This window comes from Orcinus orca, chromosome 9 (genome assembly GCF_937001465.1).
Source record: "Orcinus orca chromosome 9, mOrcOrc1.1, whole genome shotgun sequence".
NCBI lineage: Eukaryota > Metazoa > Chordata > Mammalia > Artiodactyla > Delphinidae > Orcinus > Orcinus orca.
Window position 1 is genome coordinate 47,830,315 of NC_064567.1, and position 24,204 is coordinate 47,854,518.

Sequence of the window (24,204 nt, forward strand, 5' to 3'; positions counted from 1 at the left end):
TAGATAATATAAGAACATAAAAGTTGAATTGAGAGTCTTGTTGGCATTCACTTGACATTACTCTAAATACAGCCTTTTTATGGAGGGAACTGGCCTGGTTTGAGTAGTGTTGGCCTCTTACCAACACCTTACAGGAATTTTCTGGCATTCCGTCACTGTGTATCTAAAGAATATACAGCAAGCTCTTTGGCTTCCCTTCTGGAGCTCAGAAAACTGAGCCTTTAAAAAATCCTTTTCTTAAACCTTCTCTTCTGGTTTTCAGCTTTCTACACAGGAGCCATGTGTTCGGTTTGTTTGTTAACTTAAACTTTCTAGAAGTCACATGTCTCTGAGTTGTGTCTAGATGGACTTTCTATTTAGCATTTGGCTTAGGATTTCACTGGAACAGGATACAGGCTGTGGGCTGCATCTTTTGAGCCTGTGAATTTTTTGTTCTGTCCTGAATTGAAAGCTGGGATAAGAGAACATAACTGAGAGCTTCCTAAAGCTGAGCCATGAGTGGGTTTCACGTGTGCCACCACACATTCATGGCTGTACATTTCTGACTGTGCTAAAATGTAATCTTTCCTACAACCATTCGAAAAGTTACAACAGTTCAAATTACATTTGAACATCATTTGTGTGGCTTCCTTTGTAAACTTCTTAAATTCAGTGATTTCAAAAGGTTATATTTGGAATATTTATAAAAATCCATTGTTCAATGTGTTTCCTAGCATTTTGTTTTTCTTATAATAATGTAATACAAAGAAAGAAAATTGATTTTTTTCACCAATCCCCACACAGGTGTTGCCAAATCACCTCTACGTTAATTCAGTGTGTTGAAATATTATCAAATTTACTGTGTTCTGCCATCATGTGAAAAATGTTGGAAGCACCAACAGAAAACACTGTGCACCAGACACTAAAATCCCCTCTAGAACCTTCTAAGGGCATACATGTTCTCTCCTGCCCCAGACCTACTGAATCAGAATCTCAATGGGGGTTGGGTGAGGGCTGGGCAGGCATATGTTTTCCAGACCACGGTAAACATACCATAATGAGTATTTCTGTCTCTGTTAGTACTCTTGCATTTTGACACCTCAGTCACTTTGCCTGTCTTCTGGGCACCTGGGGCTTGTAGTAACTTCATTCAACCTTTACGGGAGCTCTTCAGCCTATCCTGGTCTTCCTCCCTACCTCCTCTTTCCTGAAAGGACCGCGACCTCTATCTCGTCACCCGCAGTGTGCTCTCAGCGGACCTTCCCGACCACTTTGCGTGTCTGTCCACAGGGCTGCGCCTTGTGCTCCTCGAGGGCAGGATGTCTTCCTCATCCCTCCTCATCCAGGGCCTGCTTGCGTAGTGCACCCTCAGTAAATACTGTACCAATGTATTTACTGTACTCAATAGTGCAAGACAACTGCAAAAGCAAATGCACCTCTGGCTGGTGCAGAGGGGTGGGAGTGAATGGGCCCTTGCTAAGAGTTTCCTTTGGTCTTTTCCTTGAAAGGTTTGGCCATTTCAGGGGCAGGCCGATGACCCCTCAGGTCCTCAGGCACTGCTGGGAACACACGAAAGCAGTGTTTTGTGGCAGGATCCGAACCAGGATAGGGCTCACTAGAGGCAGTGGGGAAGTTTGTCTCTGATCTGAAACAGGAGTAGTGGGGCAGGAGGTCATCAGAGTGGGCCGCAGGGTAGTAACTCAGCCCTTCCACTTTAGGTCTACCATGACCCAATTAATCAGCTAATTCGTGAATCAATCAATTAACTAATTAGCCAACTAATTAGTTAATTAACTAATCAGTTAACTAGTTATCTAATCAATTCACATTTGTGTAGTTTGCAGTTTCCAGACAGCTTTTGTATATATTATCTCATTTGAGCCTCCTGCCAAGCTCGGTGGGTACTTAGCTGGGGGCCTCTGTTTTATAGATAGGGAAACTGAAGACATATTCACATATCCCCTAAGTGGTAAGTCTGGGAGTGAGCCCAGGTCTCTGGACTCCTAATTCAGTGCCCCTTTCCCTCTTCCCAACGTCCACAGTTTCTTCAGGGCCTGTCGGTCTCGGCCAGTGCGTACTCAGCTTAGCAGTGAGACCCAGAGAAAACTGGAGGCAAATATTCTTCAGAACACAAGTTTGGATCAGAAGCCTGTCAGGATCTACAAATCAGATTTCCTTGTTCTCTTTGAAAAATGTCTTTAGTCTAATCTGAAAAGCTTGTCATGCCTGTCAGAAGGAGCTAGCGACAGGTGAATAGCGAAGCATTCTGAGAATGAGAATAAAGGGTTTTATTAGGGAGGGAGGGCACAGCAGCGTAATAATTACTGTTGAAATAGTCACAGCAATGCTGAAGCTTCTCCATAATTGAATCTAACTTAATGCTGGCTGCTCCTCCCTAGTGGCAATACATAAATTAATTAATAGTAGGTTGATTTGAAGCTATGCCTTTATATTTAGGCCATTATTAACTTGTTCTCTGTGTCTCTCTTACTTGGCTGGGTCTGTTCTCAGAAGTGAGAGTAGTTTCTCGTTCCTATTTCTGTTGTGACTTCTACCAGCATCAGGATTTTGAAAACATAAACTGTTTTATCTGCTTCTTACTCCCTCTTGTAATAAACACCTGAGCCCTACAGAGAGGTTACATCAACTTCCTTTGTAGCACATCGTAGCTGTGGTCCCGGAATGTGGATCTCGCCTCTTTAGTTTTTCTCCTAAGAGGCGCGGAGGGTAATGAAGGCTGTGGGCTCTGAGTGAAATAACCTGGACTTGAATTCTGGCTCTACCAGTTACCTGCTGTGTGACCTTGGGCAAGGTGTATAACCTGCCTGTGCTTCAGTCTCCCCATCAGGAACATGGGTAATAAGTACATCTACCCTATAGGGTTGTCGTGACAATTAAATGAATTCGTACCTTTAACGTTCTTGGAAGAATGCCCAGTGTGTTCTAAGTACCGATAAATATTAGTTAACACGAGTAACAGTATCCCTGCAAGTCCTCAGTTGCTCTTCATTCCCAAGGTAATGACATAATATTCTCTTGCTTATCACCAAGTCACTCCATAGGCCAGATGGTCTAAAAGGATCAAAGCTGGTCATCTGAGTTCCTGGCTCCACCACCCGTGATGACTACTCAGAAAGATCATTGGTGGAGAGGCAGAGGCACCATTCAGAAAGCATTGCCATCCAATCCACATCCCGGGGATATGCAAAGATGAATTACTGTATGTGTAATTCATCCGAGAGCTCACCATTCACAGGGCGAAAAGGACTTGCAAGGAAGCACTTCTGATACTGGTGATAAATGCTGTTGATGAGCTGGGAGGAGTGGTGGGGAAAAGGTATTTCTGGTTTGCTGCGGATCACCTGTCCCAAGTAGATTTCACCCTCCTGTTCTGGAATGCCACAGCCTTGTGAAAGGTGACTTGGAGCAGAACAGAGGAGCCATCAGTGAGGTGGAAGAGTGTGGCTGCAGAGAAAATGCTGCATCTTAACAGTCGATCAGCCTCATGCCCCGAGTCCACCCCTTCCCCTTTACTTCTCCTATAGCTGGGAGGTGGTTTTCTATCATGCCACTTCCTTGTGTAAACCCCTTCTTGCCCTCAGGAGCTCGCTGAGCCCCTGAGGCCAAGCAGCACAGAGGTTGCTGTGGGCTTTGGGATGGGATGACCTGAACAGCCCCACCACTTTGCTGAGCAGCTTCATGCCGGTCACTGCCTTCCTCTCTGCCTCAGCCTCAGCCCTAAGATGGCATCAGGGTGCCTAGCTCTGCGGGTTGTTGGGCAGCAGAGTGCTTTTGCACAGGGCCTGGCACAGAGTAAGCATGCAGCATTAGTCATTGTTATTTGTTGGCCTCCAGCCTCATCTCCTGCAGAAGTCTGGTGTGGACGGCCCATCCTGCCCTCCTGCCCTCAGCTTGCCTGCTCCCCTCACTCTGCCGGCTCCCTCATGGCACATCTCAAGATCCAGTGCCCTTGGGAAGCCCTCCTGGCAGTCTCTCTGTCCTCCTCACCCAACATAGCCCTGTGCCTGAGCAAGTGGTACTTATGTCACTATTGGGTCTTACCATGCAGGATTTTACTTTTATTTTTTATTTATTTATTTATTTATTTTTGGCTGCATTGGGTCTTCATTGCTGCATGCGGGCTTTTTCCAGTTGCGGCGAGTGCGGGCTACTCTTTGTTGCAGTACACGGGCTTTTCATTGCCGTGGCTTCTCGTTGCAGGGCACGGGCTCTAGGCACGTGGGCTTCAGTAGTTGTGGCGTGTGGGCTTCAGTAGTTGTGGCTCGAGGGCTCTAGAGCGCAGGCTCAGTAGTTGTGGCACACAGGCTTTGTTGCTCCGTGGCATGTGGGATCTTCCTGGACCAGGGCTCGAACCCATGTCCCCTACACTGGCAGGCGGGTTCTTAACCACCACACCACCAGGGAAGCCCCTATTGTGCAGTATTTTAATTGCTACTCCTATTGGTCTCGCTCCCCAGCTAGACTGCAAATCCGTGAAGGCAAGGACTCTATGACCTCTGAAATTCTGGAGATTGAAGTGGCTGGTGTACGGCAGTTACTCGCTAAACATCAGTGGATTTGAACTGTCCAGTCATAGTACACATTCAACTCCCTGCTTAAGGCATCCCAGCCTAGACCCACCTCAACTGAAGTGTTGTTTCTATGTCGATTCTAAACACATGACGGTTTCTAGATTCATCCTTGCTGGAGGAGCATAGGCCATATTGTTGTATGTGTCCAGGTGACTTCCTTTTTCTTCCCCCTTCTCAAGGAGGGCTGACTTTCCATTCAAGAGGTCACAAGAGCAAGAAAAAGTTCAGTGTGGTGGATAAGGGCTTGGGTTTAGGAAGACTGGGTTTGGCCAGTTCTACCATTTATTTTTAGCTGGACTACCTCAGACAAGCACCTTATACTCTCCGTGATCCAGTTCCTTCATCTGTAACTAAGAAGAGTCTGTCTTCTTCATGGAGTTGTAAGGGTTACGTGAGATCATAAATGCAAACTGTTCAGCACAGGACCTGGCACATAGTGAACTTTTAATGATTCATACCTGCTACGATTATGATTGTTGTTGTGTTTGTAGCTTCCATAGCAGCCTTGTAGATTGGCAATGCTCTCCATACATTTCGGAAGAATGAATTTTTTTTGCCTGAGGTAAAACAGAACATGGAAAAGAGTATTTGTCCAGCTGCCAATCTCAGCAGCTTGCAGAAACTTCATTACATAAAGCTGCTTAAAATAAGAGAGCCAGTACAATAGCACACGACGTTAATACAGGAAGAGGACTAGAGATGAATCTGTTGATAACCTCCTTCTACCTACATACATAGCTACAAACAGAGAATTTTATGTTGGTACCACCTACTTAGCCAGAATACCACCAGCTTGTTTGTAAGTGTTTTTTTCTTAGTGTTGCTGTAAATGTCACTTCATCTCAGCCTGAAATGAGTTTTTAAAGAGGCATTTTTACAGTTCATGCTCTATGCTATTGATCGGACTTGAAAAGTAATTGCTTCTTTTGAAGCTCTCTTTTGCCCTTGAAAACATCTCCGTGTTCTCTCAGAGCAGTGCCTCAAAATGCCGTCCCCAGATGTCCATGTGTGGGGGGGTGTTTATCAGATAAGATTTTGGCTCAGAGTTTCAAGTTATTTTGCTGTAAATCCAAGCCAGTTCTTATTAAAACAGCCACAGAACATGTGGTCCTGAGCACGTGGCAGGATGCTGTTTGCTCTTATAAGCAATTAGCTGAAATAAGGACAATTGTAAAACATGTAACACGCAGCAACCCCTACATCTTAAACCATATATTTTTGTGCCACGTGGTGAAAGCTCTGTCTCATGTCTGCCTTTCAGTTCACGCTTGTAGTAGCAACATGATTTGTTAGGCATAGAGCCTGTTGAGGAGAAAGGGGTTTTTAGTTTGCGGGAATAGAAACATTGGGACTAGAACTTCCCATGCTTAATGTTCACTCAAACCCGTGTCTCTGTGTGTATGCAGTGTAGTGCAGGTTTGTGTTTCAAAGAGTCTGTGTCTTTCAATAGTAATTGACGATGTTACTGTATAAGGAGAATATTAGTTCCCCCACTTATTCAGTTATCACTTAGGAAAATGGCCACTTTGCAGACAAGGTATCTCATAGTTTGCTTCATTTTGAGTAATAATGGAATATCATCCATGCATCTGTTTGGTGTTTACTGAGCACCTATAGTATACAAAGCACAGTGCTCAGCATTTGAGAGGTAGGAGGAATCAGATATGAATCCCATCCTTCAAGGTGCTTACAGTCCAGAAGAGAGAATACAGATATATAACTGTAATACAAAATAGAATATGATAAATGATAGCATACAAAAGGATTGGACAGGGCTTCCCTGGTGGCGCAGTGGTTGAGAGTCCGCCTGCCGATGAGGGGACATGGGTTCGTGCCCCGGTCCGGGAGGATCCCACATGCCGCAGAGCAGCTGGGCCGGTGAGCCATGGCCGCTGAGCCATGGCCGCTGAGCCTGCGCGTCCGGAGCCTGTGCTCCGCAACGGGAGAGGCCACAACAGTGAGAGGCCCGCGTACCGCAAGAAAAAAAAAAAAAGGATTGGACAATATACTGCAGGAGTTATAAACATACACACACACACACACACACACACACACACACACACACACACACTTTTCAATCCTCTGTTCTCATATCCCTGGGAAGTCCCCTACCCTGAAGCTTGTATTGTCACTATAAGATCCTGTTTTGAAACTAACTGAAATGACCTCATGTGGGTATATAAAAAAATCACTTGTAGACTGGGGTCTGATTGGTGCTCCTCAGGAACCAGGGTCGTGTTCTGTTTCTTTAGTAAAAGACAAATACTGGTAAATTTAAAACAACAGTAGAGACCCAACTCCGGATGTTAAAACCATAAATGTTTAGTTAGAGATTGCATATGCCCTCGATGCTTTTTATAATGGTGAAATCTCTAAATTAAAAGAGGTCGTGTCTCATAAGTTTGTTAAAAGTTCTTTTTGGGACAACCAGTATTCATGGAGTGCTCACTGCATGCCGGTGCACAGTGTACAGATTAGAGGACAGTGAGCAAGAGATTACACTCCTGCTTACCTGAAAACTTGGCTTTTAGTGAGGAAGACAGGTGATCCACAAGTAAACAAATAAATGAACATTTTTGATAGGCCCAAGCTGCTAGGAAGGAAATAAAATAGGCAATGGGACCAATAAAAATGGACAGTTACATTTGAGTTTTGTGGGTGGTAGGTGGGACAACATTGGTTAGGGTCAGGGAAGGCCGATCTGAAGAGGCAAAATTTATTCTGAGACCAGAGTGATGTGAAAGACTCTCTGGAAGAAGACTGTTCTTGATAGAGGGAGCAGCAAGTGCAAAGGCCCTGAGGTTGGAAAAAGTCGGCCTGTTCGCTGAACAGAAGGAAGGCTGGTGTGGCTGGAACATTGTGAGTGAGGTTGAATGGGAAGGTGGGGTCCTAGGAGACCACAATATGGAGTTGTTACAGCAGGTAGGTGTCAAGAGTAGTGCACAAAAGGCCATTTATCTTAAGCTGAAGCCATACTCTAGTGCTATTCATACTAGGTTGAATTCTGGGTCCTGAGAGCAAGTTGCTGCTAGGTAACAAAAAGAGGAAAAAAAAATTCTATTTCCTTTCCTGGGTGCTCCTGGCCGATTTTTAATAGTAAATACAATTTGCATATTGTCTGTCATCATCTCTATCTGTATCCCTTTATCTAGGCAGCAGGCATTATGAGTCTTTAATTTGATTTCCCCGTTGTGGTACCCCTTCCCTCCTATCCCTACAGCACTTCATTTTCTAAACTTAATTTTACCTTTCTTACCCTTTTAACCATTCTCAGTCAAAACTCTCATATCTTCAAGGCAGTCGATTATAGCTGGCGGATGGAAAGCAAATCTGATTCATGGCGTGAATAACCAATAGGGTCTGGTCTGCTTATAAAATTATTTGCATTTTTAAAAGAGTGTTGGTTAAGCCAAATGACTCCTCTATTCTAATGAATAAGATGGTAAACTAAAGACGAGTAAGCCATTTGAGAGGCTTGGAGGATGACCTGTTTGGGACAGGAGAGACCCAGCCTCGCTTGCTTGGAGTTTGCCTCTGTGGCTAGAAGTGTCTGCTTTGTATGGCTTCGTCCTTTCCTCCGCTCACAGAGTCTCTCAAGAGTTCCACGTATATCCATAAAGATTCTTTTGCAGCAGGCAGTTCCATACTTGGGAGTAGTGTGAAGGGTCAGAGACGGGTTGGGAGTGAGAGTGGGATAGAGTGGTGGCTCTCTGGGTTGATCAATCGTAAATGGATTATAAATTGAGAGCTCATTGTATTCAGGTATTTTATTTGGAAAATTTCACCTGCAGTTGGAGGATAAGAAACATTTGATTATGGTTGACCTTTCTTCCACATCTATGTTTCATTTTCACTCTATGTTTATGCATGCGGATGCAGGGTAATTCTGAATAATGGTAATGATGAAGGGCCATCGTTACGCAGAAGATCATTCTGGGTTCCTAATTAAAATTATGGCTGGAAATTGCTTCCTTATGTGTGGCTCGAATTGCCTTTGCAGTAATTTCGCTTTATAACTTCTACCTAATCCTCTCTTACCACCCTTAAGAATCCTGCCTCGTCCTTGAAATTCACTCCTTTGAAATCTTTATGGGCAGTCCTGGTTTCCCCTAAGCTATGAGTATCCTGATAATTTGTTCCCACAAGTCTTCAAGCTTGTAAGCAAAACAGTCTTTGCTCCCTTTAACCACCCGCCGTCCCGCACTTTTAATGAGTTCTGGTTTTGGAACACAACTTGATTTCATGTTGTGGTCAATATTAGAAATTTACTGAGCCTTGCTGACCTTTCTTCTTCCTAATGAATTCACTGCTGTCTTTCAGGCCAAGGCTGCCACATACCGTTTACCCTAATTAGTAATCTCTAATGGTAACCAAGTGACCAGTAACTCACATCTTTTTCCAAATGAGCACTTATTACATTCCATCTCATCAGTTATAGTAGGAAAATTACATATAATGATATTCTCGCTGGGATTCCAACTAAGAAATGTTTTAGCCAAGCAACATCTGATCATGGGGGCAGTAGGATCAAAGGGGTTTTTTTTTAATCAGTATTTTATGTAGTCAGTCCCTGACCCATACATTCCAGGTGAGATTGCTTAGTACAATAAATTTGAAAGTTTGTATGTTGACATTTTTTTATTCCATCGGATTTCAAGAATCATATCTATAACAGTATTGTATTTTGAAAACTGTACTCTTGCTTTTGCCACAATAGAGGGAACTTTGGAGACAGAATGCCCATGGCAAAGTGACAGCCCAGTTTCCCAACCCAGAGGTTAGAAAATCAGGCAACATTTGACTGTCTAAAAGAATGGTAACAGAACCCTCATGCAAATTGTAGGATATGCTCTGCGGATTTGTGGTTGGTGCTGAGAAATGCTTATTTTGGTATTTGTTGAATGAATAAAAGAATGTTGTGTCCAGAGCTTTGTCAATATGTGCAAAGAACAGGTTGTAGGGGCCAAATGTCTGTCCTTTTTGCTTGTTGTTTATAGGAAAAAGAGAAGGAAAAGGAGATGATAATTATGATTTTGAGGATATTTTAAACCATTTATAATCATCTAGTGCATATTGTGGTATTATTTATGTAAGCAGAGAAGGTTGTGGTGAAATAAAAAATGTTTTGGAAGGGAAGTGGCAATCTTTTGTTATTTCCCTACTCTTGGGTACTAAGGGGAAAGTTCATTGTGCATATGCAGGTAGTCATTTATATAGATGTTTTTGTTGAAGTGACTGGAGAGCAGTTTTGAGGACCTTCTGTCTTTGTGAATATACAGATCACTAACATGCCCTTCAGTCATATTGTTCTTAGGGTTCCGAGTCTTATGGAATCTAATGAACAATTTTTAATGTCAGGAATAATTCAGCTTAGAAACTACTGTGATAGGTCAGGGCATCTGAAAATTTCCTATGTGGTTACCTTAAAAGCTTACCAGAATCTCTGATGTGGGGTCTGGGAATCTTTGTTTCTTAAAAGCTCCCCAGGTAGTGGTGATGATAAGCGTGCTGTGGGACCATGTCTATCACTCCCAGAGAACTGTTATTCATGAAGAACTTCCCAGAATACATCACTTTGACTTTTCAGGATCACAGTAAGGGATCCTTGGGTCTGATTCAGTTGTAAAGCAGTTCTTGGGCCAAATATTGAAAGGTTGAATTATTCCTCATTCTTTGGCCTAACAAGCAGACAGTTTGTCTTCTGTCCAATCTGTTGTGTTCAAGAGATTTCGGGTTATGGTGGGAGGGCAGTAGACTAAGAAATGGTGAGCCAGCCCCATTTCAGAGAGCTAGATACCAGCTAGGCTCAGGATTACGTTGGAGTAGTACTTCAGAACTTCACGTGTATCATCTCACTTGGCCCTCAGAAAACCCTTGGGAAGTCAGTACCACGGATATTCTTTATTAGCGTCCTCATTTTCCACGTTGGGAAACTGAAGCGTAGAAGGCTGAAGTGGCTTACTTAAGTTCCCATGACTGCTAAATGTTGAAGCCCTTGCAAGCTCTTTGATACCAGGGAGCAGGGGAGTGTGACTGTGGCCTAGTCACATAAACTCACATTCTTTCTGCCCCGTTTATAAAACATGAAAGAATTTACCTTTCAAGTTATGATGAATGTGTTCTGTGAAATGCATTTACGTTTTGACCGCTTCCTGGTTGAATAGAATTAAAGTTTATAGACTCTAGGGGCATGTTAAAAAAGTTTTTTGTCTCAATTTTGTTCCATTAGAGCCTTTTGGCTCCTTTTGAATTTAATGAGAAAAACCTTGGTCTAATAAGTTTCATTAAAGTGAATACTTGTTGTATTAATAATATATTGTATATATGTCTAGAGGCCTTCAAGTGTTGGGCGCACATTCATTAAAATGAACTGATGAACTAATAAAAATTGCTAATAAACTGTATCAATGCTAAATCACTTAATAAAAGCAATAATGAGATTTTTAGCATACTTGTACAGATTACACAAATATTTGTATTTATGTACTGGCCACATGAATAGAATATTAATTTGTTGATTTTTTTAAAAAAAAATCTTAGCAACAGAGAGTTGATGTTTAGACAGTCTGTCTTTTATATCTAAAAGAATCAAGGACTGGTAAAAAAGATATTGACAATGTTGTTAGATGTAAAAAACATATACTACAACAACTACATATACTTGGATCCCACTATTTTTTTTAAGTGTGTGTGCGCACGTGTGTGTGTGTGTGTGTGTGTGTGTAAAGAGCCTGCAAGTCATCTGAAGAATATAATGTACCAAGTTATCTCAGATTGTGAGATTATGGGTATTTCTACTTTCTCCCTTTTGCTATTTTTTTTCTACAATGAACATGTATAACTTTGGTAATCAGAAAAAAATCATTTACTAAAAAGTTACTTTAATGTAAGATACATTACAAACTTTCTCTCAACTAAAGTTCTCCAGCTTTAGCACACATGTAGAGAAAAAGGAACTTGTAGTTCTTTTGCTTGTAGGATTGTTTTTTTTTCTATGTAAAAAAACCCCTTATTAATATCCCTTGAAAATTGGAGAAGTGATCATGTTGGTAATTTAAATACAGATCCCTGCATCAAAATCACCTGGGCATGCTTCTGTAAAAGGCAAAATGCTGGCCCCCAAGTCATGTGACTCAGAATGTTTGGTAATTAGGCCCAGAAGTCTGCATTTTTCTCAGACGTCACAGGTGATTCTGATGCACAATTCAGTCTGAGATGTGCCCTTCTGATTGCAGGTTTCCTCATATTTATCTCACAGTGATTAGAGCATCTCCTAGATTCTTTTTTCATCTTCAAAGTTTTTAATGAATGTATGCCCGTATAACATCCATTTTATTGTCAGGGACACTGAAGATTGAACGTTCTCTCTAAACTATAAGAATTAGAGGGAGTCATCCATTTGGCAAGGGTTTCAGGGTATTTACAGTTAGCCCTCCTAGGACCCTGTATCCACCCTGGGGAGCTCCTGTTGTTCAGGAGGGAGCCGTGACAGTGCTGGAATGGGTCCAGCAGAAGAGGATAGCCTTAGATCAGAGAACTCACTGGTTCTCAAAGTTCTCTCAGAAGGCTACACCAAACTCAAGTTCCCTAAAGAATAACTAACTTTGCTTCTTTTCACTTCTCTCTTCGTCGAACAATTGGTTATCTTAAGAAATCAGTAAATCAGCATCTTGTGTTCTGAGTGGTGCATTCTTTGGAAAAAGTTACTGTGTCAGGAATTCACACGATTAGTGTGTTTATTTTGAATGCATGCCGTTGTGCGGAAGTTACAGAACAACTATCCTTGGTTTCCGGTTGATTGAAATAATTTGCAGCAAGTTAGTGCTAAGTATAAACTCAGAGGTACACCGTCTTGCTGAATTGGCCTCGAAGGCCCTCAAATTTAGCATGCGTAGAATCACCTGGAGGGCTTGTTAAAACACAGATTTCTGGGCCCACTGCCAGATTTCTAATTCAGTAAATGTGGGGACTGGGCTTGTGAGGATGCATTTCTAATAAGCTCATCAGGTACTGCTGATGCTGCTTTGAGAACCACAGGCCTAAACGAAACATCTCCAGGACCAAGACTATGGCCACATGTACAACCTGTTTGATTTTTAACTCAAAATGCAATATAGCCTCCTTGAACTGTCATGAGATGCTGCAAATAGAGGATTATCCTCTGTTTAATTGGGTGGGTTAGCATGAATTAAGTCAAGCCTAGTGAAATGTTTGTATCACCCAGACAGGTATGACAACTGCTCTGCAGACCGTGCCATTGTCACCATTCATTCTAGGCCAACCAGATAGATTAGGTCCCATCACTGGCATCTGTATGCCCCAAGCTAAACCCCAGCCCCACCGCAGCCCCAGGTGGGCTACACCTAAGGTTTCACGTGTCTCTCTTAAGGGCATTTGTGTTTAACAGTAACTTCTTTTTTTTTTTTTTTTTTTTGCGGTACGCGGGTCTCTCACTGTTGTGGCCTCCCCCATTGCAGAGCACAGGCTCCGGACGCGCAGGCTCAGCGGCCATGGCTCACGGGCCCAGCCGCTCCGCAGCATGTGGGAACCTCCCGGACCGGGGCAGGAACCCGTGTCCCCTCCATCGGCAGGCAGACCCTCAACCACTGCCCCACCAGGGAAGCCCAATAGTAACTTCTGAAGCCTTCGGAGACTTAAGGCATGGCTTACAAGGCTAGAGTGTGATATTTGGAAGAAGAATCTATCCATTTTCCCTTGGCCCAGTACTCATAAGGTTAGTCTGGGGATCCTTGGCCTGGTATGGAGCTGTCCATAGAATCTTTGTCACTTCTCTTCATAAGCAAGCTTCAGAACTTGGAATAGATGTCCCGAGCTGCTGACCACTGCCTGAAATATCCCAGAGCCTTGACTGGGTGTCTGGAATAAACTGTTTGTCTAATCCCCTTCCCTTGGAGGCTTCAGGCAGGGGGCTTTGGCCAGAAATGCTCACCCCACCTCCTCTAGGGGAGATCGGTCCAAGAATGTACTTTCCAGTTGGCTCAGAAGACTCTCGGAGGTCAGGAGGGGACTGAGCCTTGATCCAGAAAGGAAAGAACTTTTAGGGTTCAGTGGGACTGACTCTCCCCTTTTTCCTCCACATATGTCAGACATAGGCTCCATGTTTTAGTCCTGAAGTATAGTCCTAGGTGGCCCTAGAGACAGTAGTGTCCCTGAAATACCGTGAGGCAGGGGCTTAGGGGTGCAGTCTTGTTGGCAGGTGGTGGGGGAACTTGGCTCAAAGCAGCCCTGCTCATATCAGCGCCCCCTCCCACGCTGTGCCTCATCATACTTAATGCCCCCACCATCTGTGCTTGGCTTCTTTGTTTCTTTTTTTTAAATCTGTGCAAAAGGCACCCTGTGAGAGACCTCATCTACTGTGGTCCACCCAACCCTACCCATCCTCCTCTCCTCCTTAGGCTACTTTTTCTCTTCCTATTTTTTTTTTTTTATCACTACCTGAAATTTTATTGTGTATGTGTTTCTTGGTTTATTTGTCTCTCTCCTGCACTAAGATAGTTGAAGATAGGGAATTTTTTTTCTTATTCACTGCTATCTCTCCGGCACCTAGATCATTTCCTGACAAGTGGTAATTATGCTATAAATGTTTGTTGCATGAGTAAGTGAAAGCCTAGCAAGCACGTGGCTTTTCCTTGGAGTGGGTGTTACAGGGTGGTGGTGATTGTGAGGGGGCTACACGCTTTCCACCCCTTCTTGGTGCCTCTTTTGCCTGTGGAACATGGTTGTTCTCCAGCTGCTCTTGAGCTGCCAGATGAGGCCGGGTAGAGTAGAAGAGTGGCTTATTTGGCAGTTTTGAAGGGAATTTGCGTGGGCTTTGATGGAGTCATCTAAAGGTTTGGTTCTGTCTGGAAAATCAAACTTGAGATCAACCTTGGTCTTGGGTTGGCAAGCCCCTTGCATCATCTGATTGAACTCCAAGCTGAAAGCATCATCCATCCATCATTTAATGAGAAATAATTGTAGGGCAATTCAGCAAGGCCCAGCAGTACTATTTTGTTAGTTATCTCTAATGCTTGCATTGGGCTGAGGGGAGACAGGGAGGACAGGTTAAGGAAGATGGCAGCCCAGGCAGCTTGCAATCCTTCCAAAGGGGAGATCCTCAACTCTGGTGCTTTGAACACCAGAATGATGTTAATCAGGGGATTTTTTTGTATCAGCATTGTCAACATTTACATTCATTTTACACATTGGATTTGCATCTGAAAAGACCAACTAAAATCAACATTTAAGTGATAACACTCATATTTGCATATGATTGAGCATACATGTTAAGTAATTTTAGCCTGGCTGTTGCTAGGAAACCAATTAATAACGTTCTGCATTTCATTAAAAACTGGGTTCTATCTTTGCTTTCATTTCACTTTACAATTTAGCGGCTTGTGCTGCACTTTTTCTCCCTTGGTAAATTGTGACAGATAAATTATCATTTTACTAAATTTATTTCTGTGATTACAGTTGTTAGTCATGTCTGTCAATACAACTTCAAACCTTCTTTAATGCTTCGGTTGGGAGGGAAGTGAATTTTAACTGTTAATCATTTTTTCCTCTATAGCTTATGGGGACTAAAATCATATTTTTGCAAAGGCCTCACAGACTGTGGGCTAACAACAAAAATAATTAAAGCAATCTTCCCTGTTCCATAATTGCACCTTCTCAGTGTGGTGACTAATAATTAGAATATTAGTCACTATTCAGACACTATTCAGAAAGTGACAGACATCTGATTAAGCATTCATCTGCGTTTTGTTTCTCATGTTTGCCACGGTTTGTGAGCTAGGCCAGGTTCTGTCCTTTATGCGGTGCAATTAAAATTTTCATGACTTTATTTTACATAATAGACCCCTGCTCTTATGAAGAGAAAATACAGTCTAAACTACCATAAGTGCCTCTTTGAACCAGTCACCTGGGCAGTTGCATTGAAATTGTAATGACATTTTGCAGTTTAGCATTTTGTAGTATTGATCTGGTCAGAATGCTCATTAAAAAGCAAAATTAGTTTCTATTCATATCTGTTTCACAGTATTTCAATCACTTTATTTGGGTGATGCCTACAAAAGCATCTGGTTCTTCAACTAAGCTAAAATGGTGATCTTGCCCATTTTCTAAGGGCAAAATAAAGCAAGTTAGAATCTGCTTTCACATTTTATACTCCAGTTTGGTCTTTAGGATCTGAAGGTATAGTACAAAAGAGGGCATGGAATTTGGAAGCAGCCCTGGAGTCAGATTCTGGCTCAGCCCCCTCTGTGGCTCTGTGCCTCAGTGTGCTCATTTGTCAGATAAAGAAGAAAGGTCAGCCCTGGGGAAAAGATGACACCTAGGATTGTAAAAAGCAGGGCCGGCTGTACGTACTTGGCAAATGCTCTTTCCCTTTTCCGCAAGAGCTGCTTGGGCACTGCATTAGTTTGCTAGGGCTGCCATCACAAAGCGCCACGGACTGGGAGGCTTAAACAACAGACATTTATTTTCCCACAGCTTGGAGGCCAGAAGTCCAGGCTCAAGGTGCCAGCTGTGTTGGCTTCCTCTGAGGCCTCTCTCCCAAGCTCACAGGTGGCCCTCTTCTCCCTGTATCTTCCCTCTGTGTGTCTGAGTCCTAATCTCTTCTGAGATGAGGACACCAGTCACGTTGGATTGGAGCCCACCCTAAGGGCCCCATTTTCATTCATTCACATCTTAAAGGCCCCATCTCCAAATACAGTCAAGTTCTGAGGGCCTGAGGGTCAGGGCTTCCACATGTGGATTTGGGGGTGGGGGGGACAGTTCAGCCACTAAGGGGCACTAACCGAGAAGCTGCACATGGCACACTGCTGTCTCCACTCGGCTTGGGTCCTACTCAATGGTCAGAACAACTGAAACCAACTGAAACGGAGTCAGGAGACTGGGTTCTTTGGTTATGACTTTTCTGGTTAGGTCAGGGTTGCTCAGAAACATTCAATAATACTACCCTGCCCCTTTATTTTTAGTTCTTATTTTGATCTTTTCAGATATATTCTAAGACCGCTTCTTTCTGACCTTAGTAATACGTGAGGGTCATCACCTCTAGGCTCTTAAGATCCTTATATTTATCCTTCCTTGTTACTAGATGTGGATATACCAGGTGTAGGCGGGAGGGACAAATGTCCACTTCCCTTTTTAAATGAATTGTGGGAAAGCGTTTGGCTTTGAGGTAGTGGGCAGAGGCCAGGCTTTGGGGCCAGTACACTATTGGGCAATTGGAATTTAGTGACACAAATACTGTAGAAGGTCATTCATTCATTCAGCTACTGAGTGCCTACTGTGTGGCACTGTGCTGGTCCCTGTGGCTATAATGATAAATAGAGGCAGTCATGGTCCCTGCTCTTATAGAGCTGACAGTCTAGTGGGGAAATAGACTTTAAAGGCCGTGAGGCAGAAAGCAGCTTAACATGCAAGGCAGGAACTGAGAAAAGGGCAGTGTAGCTAGAGGAGAGTGTAAAGGAGGGTGTAGTTGGAGATACAGCTAGAAAGCCTTCTAGGAAGACCAGGGGAGTTGGAAAAGACTTCTGGAGAAGTGACATCTGTATTTTTAAGTATAAATGTAACTGATTTCTTCTGGTAGAGAAAGGGGAGAGGCATTTTTAGATAGAATATCATAACTTGGTGTGTTTATTATGGCTCAGGTGTCCTTATATGAAGGAATCCCATTGTTCCAGTTAGTGGAAGTTCATACTTGAGTGGGTTCAAGCTAACTAGGAGTTTACTAGATTTGCCATATTGAGATGTATCTGCCTACACCGATGCAGAGGCTCATTTAAATAGAGAATGAATGAATGAATGAATGAATGAATGAAAAAACAAATGGGTGCTATGTTACTGAGTGGGTGGCAGTGGTGGGTGGTGCTCCAGGGTGGACCTGACCTTAGAAGCAGTGATGCATTATTGATCCGTCTGTTCAGGTCTGTTGGACTAACAGAAGACAGGCTGCACTGACATCTCAGGCCAGTGGTCCCCCAGCGTGTGTCTCCTCCTCTTCTGCAGTTCTGGGAGGGCCCCTTAAATCCTGCTCACTGGTCCAGCCTCACCCTCGTTGCCTAAACCAATCTCCCAGCTCCAGGCAGGAGAGACTAGAAAGAGCTGGGTCAGCAGTTACTGTAAGGCTGACCTAGGTCACCGTGGCCCAGTTCTGGGGAGCGAGATTCAGATAATCACGGAAGCTGAGCTGCAGAGCATGTTCCAGACATGGTGGGAGTCCAGACTGCTTGGAAGAGGTCTGTCTGCAGGGAGGTATGGGAGGAGAAGCTGCATCAGAAGAGACTGACAGCTCTATCTCTGACGGAAGAACTCGTATGTCATTTGGTTTTGGCTCAGGCATGAATCTTTGTTTCTTTCCCCCAAAGAAACTAAAATCAGATAAAAGAAGATTTAAAATTGGAGCTTAGAATGTTTTTTTCTGCTTTTAATAATTCATTTACTTAAATAGACATAAACAAGGCCACTTGCTAGCCGCTGTTAGGTAGGAAGTCTCTCTATTTCAAAGGTTTTCCTAAATGTAAGGAGTATTCTTTGATCTTGAAAACCAAGATTTTTCTTCCCTTGTGAATATTGCCACCAAACAGTCCTCAAAGGTGGCTTGAGAGAGAGCTACTGGTAGTTTCCAAGGTCTTGGGATTCAGCTATACCGAAAGACCACGACATCGAAGGATTATTGTAAATTGAGGGCACAGATTTACTTGTGAGTAACGGAACAGCTGCCTAAAATAACATCTGAAGGGCAATTACCTCCAGTCTACTTTGATGAATGTGGGCTTTATAATCTGTGGCCAATTAAGACTATCAGTTCTTCTGGGCCCCACAGAGAAATGTACAAACAGGAGACACCCTTATCTACATTGGCCACATGTGCATGAGTGTGCTTCTGTTAAATTTGACTTGTTTTCAGCTCAAGCAAAGAATAACTGGTCTTTGACTTTGAGGAGATTCAGGAAACATTACTGAGTGCCCATTGCCATTTCAGTAGGCACAAGGAGTGGGATGAAAACATCCCACATCCCCTCTTGGGTTTCGTGTGAAGAGTGGGGAGCAGATCAACATGAATACAGGGAAATAGACACGGAGCTCATGATAAAAATCCTGGCATTTGCACATCATGCTGCATCTCATGGCTTTATAGATGACTTCTGGATTCTACCAGCCTGTTCCAAAGAATACTTTTCACAGGGTTATTCTTATTTTGAACTTGTAGATACTTTTAATTGCAGTTCCACGTTACCTTGCCTGGGTGCTCCTGCTGGTACCAGCCACCTCCTTCAGGGTGCTCTCTGGCTTCCTGTAGGGGCAGCTCCCAGGCCAGAGCAGAGAATGCAGCATTGATACAGCAAGATAAGGGAAGCCCCGGATTTCACAGGGGCAGTGAGGGGCGAGCGGTCTGGCATCTGGAAAATGTATGCCTTAGAGTTTAGTTGTTTAGCATCATTGAGGTCTCAAGCAGTCTGCAGGCAGTGGGGAACTGGAAAGAGGGCAACAGCGTAGAACTGGGCAAATCCATCACTTGGGGTGGCTTTTCTGGGTTAGTTGGGCCTCAGCTCAGCAGTGGCTGTCGGAAAATTGTCAGACAACTTGGGAACACATGCATGGATTCCAGGGGAAAAGAACTGCTTGCAACGAGCAGTTCAGACATCTTCTACCCTGTGGGACAAAGGGCAGTATGCCCGCTCATCTGCCATTCATATTTATTCACTTTATTTTTTAGCGCTTGATACTGTGACTTAACCTCTCCCTGCCTAAGTTTCCTCAAGAAGCAAGATGGGTTTGATGAACTGGAGTCAGAGGGTTTCCTTGGCTGTTATGTTCTATGATTGTGGAATTCTGCTAGGAAAGATGCATCCGGTCCTGAAAGACCTCTACTCCAGCTAGGAAGTTTCATTAAACTAATGAAGAATAAAACAAAACAAAGCAGCATGAAAACTTTAAGCACTTTCACAAGGTAAACGGTGTCATAAGACAGAAAGGAGCTGATGGCCCCTGCCACGGGCCGGAGTGCCCAGGAGAGTCTTTACAGAGTTTGGAGGGTTTGGACTGTGTATTTCAGGATGGGCAGTGTTTAGAGGGCGAGGAAAGGAGAAGGCATGCAGAGCAGGAAGGGAAGGGAAGGCCAGAGTGGGACAAATGGAAAAGACATCTGTCTTGCTCAGTCTTGGATCCAACACTTAGTAGAGGCTTGTTAGGCATCCTTGAATATGTAAATATACCAGAATATAACTTCTGGTCTAGATTTATTTATAGATACAGTTATCTAGGGGACTAGTGGGGTGAAGGGCAGGGAAAAAACAGGCTAAGACAAAATTAAGCAGGAATTTATTGTCTGTTTATTGCTGTGTCCCAAATGCCTAGAATAGTGCCTGGTACCTAGTGGGTACTCAGCAAATATTAATTAAATGAATGAAATGATCAATGACATGACTTCAGACTGTCAGGTAAGTAAATGGGGAACATTGGAGGTTTTGGAGAAAGTACCATTTAGGAAAGAATTGATTGTAAATGGGGGAGTGAGGAAACAAGGAAACCAGTTAGGAGATTAGGAAGTAAGCACAGGGTCATGAGGTGGGTCTGAAATATGAGGGGCACTGGAAACAAGAGGGGAGAGCAGGATGCGGGATTGGCTGTTGTGGGGTGTGAAGAGAGTCAAAGATGCCTAAAATGGAAGGTGTGAAGGTGTCTAGGAGAAGAGGAAGATGACATAAAGGGGAGCAGGTAGGGTTTAGCTGGAGGAGAGGGGCACTTAGGTAGCGCGTGGGGGTGAATCGCCTCCATGAGGTGCTCGCAAGTTGAAAAAAGGTTGCAATTCAAGAGCGTCGTCTCAGGGCTGGAGATCAGGTTTGTGAGTCATTGACTTGAGAAGCAGCGGCTCAGGGGATGTGGGGTGGGTGGGGGGTGGGGGTGATGGGGAGACAGGGAGGCCACCCCTGGGGGAGCACCGCCATGGCCTCTGTTCACAGGACTGGTGGCTTCTACCCCGACTCTTTCTTTTAGAAACATCACAGACATCCTGGAAGCTATGCTCTGTTCGCGTCTGGGGAGTTTTGACTTCTCAGGATTCTTCTCCTGGCCCACTTCCCCAGCATTTCCTCTATTACTTATGTTGGAGCATTCTGTTGCCATTGTTATTTTTCTGGTACTATTATCCCCTATGTGAAACTCTATAATTTGTGTCAAATACATGAGCATCCTCTATAGGAACTGATCTCCTTTCTATTTTCGAAGGGTATACTGCTCAAAACTCTGTGTGTGTGTCTAAATCTCTCTTAGAAACTGAGCTATAATGACTAATTTCACAACTTCAAATGACAATATACAGTATGCATTTATTGAATACAACTTGACAGATGCTAATATAGCAGATGTGAATTCATATTGGAACAAAAGGACATAGAATACCTATAGAATACTATACCTTTCTCATTTTTACTTTAAAAGTACTGGTTTACTAGAAACTTCTGAATAGAATTAATTGGGAATTTTAAATCCTTGTTAAAGAATATTTTCCACGCTCATTTCGGCAGCACATATACTAAAATGGAATGATACAGAGGAGGTTAGCATTCCCTGTGCAAGGATGACACACAACTTCATGAAGCATTTATGTATCTTTATGAAAACTCAAAAAAAAAATCAGTTTTCACTTTTCCAACTCAGGTGGACCAGATATCTTCTGAACCGCCCTCTCTTTTCTCCCTCCTTTCTTTGTTTTTCATAAATCTTTTGAATATCACACTGGTGATTACCTAAAATGAACTTGGATAAGCCAGAATTTTGTCACTGATTTTTGCCAAACTTTCCTTGTGGTGTGCTGCTTGCCTTTTAAACAAATGACTCGCGAAAAACAATTTGGCAGCCTCGCAATTGTAAATTTCTCAGCGGCACTTTGTGTCTGTATATCTCTTTCAGGTCAAGCGTCTGCTGAAAAGCTATTGAGGATGATGTGGGAGTAAAGATACCGCTGTATGAATGCAGTTTTTACAAAAAAACTTGGCAGTTCCTGTAAATAAGTGAAGATCGTAACTTGTATTTACCTCTGTAATGTCTAGACTAGAGAATAAGAACCATGAGTTTATAAAAATCCAGGTTGCTGTCTATAAAAATAGAAAAGTATTTTAAAATTATGGTTCCAGTGGGGTAGTGATGAAATTTTTAGTGTATGGTCTTGGACCAAGTGGGTAGCTATCTGGAGAAAGATGAAGTTGTTTCTGTATCTCATACCGTTCAAATAAATTCCATCTTGACCAGTTCAATTTATATGATCAGTGTGATCTTCAAAAGAATTATGAAAAGAAAGGAGGGAGAAATCAGGAAGGCATTCATAAAATGGTCTGGTCTACTTCATTTGGAAAAAGTGAAAATGATATTTTTAACAAGGATTTCAAAATATGAATATATATTCATATCTGCTTAAAATGAAAGGACTGGAAGAAACGTGTAAATTCCTTTTGACTTTGAAGTTAAAAGTTAAGCCTTTTAAACTATGACTCAAAATTCAGAAACCAGAAAAGAAAAAAATTGACAAATTAGACTAAATTCAGATTAAAAAATGTTACCTGGTAAAAAACACAATAAGTAAATTCAAAAGACAAATAACAGTTGAGGGAAGAAATTTACAGTGGACAAAGGGCTAATCTCTATATATAAAGAGCTCCTACAAATGAATAAGAAAATGACTGGCAAACCAGTAGAAAAATAGGCAAAGGACACAAACATATGATTCACAGAACAAGAAATATAGATTGTCTCTAAACCAAATAAAAGATCTTCAGACTCAGACATAGTAAGAGAAATGCAAATTTAAACTAAGTAGCACTTTTTACTTCATTGGATTGGCAAAAATTCTGAAATGTGATAATCGTACATTGTTGACCAGATGTGCACCGTACTCCTGAGAGTACAGAATTGCACAACCCTTATGCAGGCCAATTTAGCTGTGTCAAGATTACAAATGCAGTTACCCTTTGACCCAGCAATCTGGCTCTGGTACTTTTTCCCTGCAGGTACCCCCTGAATACATATAAAGTGACGTATGTAGGAGGTTTTTCATTAGTCCATTGTTTATAATAGAAAAGATTGGAAACAATTCAAATATCCATTAGTAGGAGACCAGTGAAATAAACTGTGAATCATCCATACAATTGCATATTGTGTAGCATTTAAAGAGAACATGGAGACTCTTCATGCAGTGATATGGAAAGATCTCCAAGATATACTATTAAAATGAAAAAAGCAAGGTGTAGAACAGAGTAGGTAGTGTGCTACCTTTGGTGTAGAAAGGAGTCTACATTCATATCTGCATGAAGAAATACTGAAAGGATAAGCAGACAGAAAAAAGAAACTTAATAAAATGGTTCTCTTTAATGAGAGGGTGGGGGGGTGGACAGAAAAAGGGTGAGGGTAGCACTGTCTGTTGTATTATTTTTATTTGTGAACCATGTGAATTATTATCTATTCAAAACAAAAAATAAGTTACATGTTTGTAAAATTGCATTTCAGTGGCACTTTAGCATATGTTCAAGGGCTGGAAATAGCTCCCCAGACATTTATCATCTCTTGTTTGGTCTCTTGGCTACAGCCTGCTCAGTGGGTCTTGTATGTAATTTATCTGGAGCTGTGCTGTCTAGTATGGTAACCACTCACCACATCTGGCTTTTGAGCGCTTGAAGTGCGGCTCTTCCAAATTGAGATGAGCTGTAAGTGGGCCAGATTTAAAGACTTAGCATGAGAAAAGAAGAATGTAAACTATCTCACTATCACATTAATAATTTTCAAAATATTGACAGATTATAGTGAATGATAACAGTTTGGATTAAGAGAGTTAAAATATATTATTAAATTAATTTCCCTTGTTTTTTCTTACCTTAAATGTGGCTCCCAGAAAATTTAAAATTACATATGTGGCTTGGCTCTGTGGCTCGCATTTAGTTTTTTTTGTACAGCACTGATTTAGAGTCCTGTCCACACTTGGCCATGTCTGCCAGAATTACTTTCTTTTAAAAAAAAAAAAAGCTAAGCATGCTTTAAAACCTTCGCTGACTCTTACAAGCCTATAGAGACCCTTTGTAATAGTCTGAGATGCTTCCTTTACCCGTTCCCTACCTCCCTCGTGAATAAACACTGCTTCTCTTCACTCCCCAGACTGCAGGCCTCTTCGTAAATATGAACCTTTGAATGTACAGTCCCTTCTGCTTGCAGTGGTCCTGAACCTCCATTTCTTTGCCTTGAAAACTCCTACTTGTCTTATAAACCCAATTCATGTGGCCTCTTCTTTGATGATGCTTCCCTGGTTCTTCTGTCCTATTTCTTTATTGTATTTGGTATACCTGCGTGTTCTCACGCTCATCGTCTGATACCACCATTCATCTTTTCAAGGGTTTTGTCACCCTCACCAGACTGTGAGCTCCTGGAGGGCAGAGCCAATTGTTTTTGTGTTTCCAGAACCTGAAACTGCCAGTAAATAAACTCCAAAAAGTCACTAGGAAAATGAGGTTGGTTGTGTTTTGTTGAGAGCACACCCATTTACCTGCCTGGCCTGTGTATTGAGGAAAGCAGGCTCAAACCCTGAAGGTCTTCGCTTGGTTAAAGATAAACCTCTTTGCATAGCTAACAAACTTATTGTTAC

General features: G+C 42.6%; 1 protein-coding gene and 1 non-coding gene across 3 annotated transcripts in view; both read left to right on the forward strand.

Annotated features, from left to right (window-relative positions):
• Positions 1-24,204, forward strand: part of JAZF1 (JAZF zinc finger 1) — a 339,872-nt gene that overhangs the window by 41,066 nt on the left and 274,602 nt on the right. The gene's annotated exons all lie outside the window — the stretch shown is intronic.
• LOC117199865 (U6 spliceosomal RNA) lies at positions 21,090-21,191 on the forward strand. Its single transcript, XR_004481212.1, has one exon. It is a non-coding gene; the product is annotated as a U6 spliceosomal RNA (small nuclear RNA).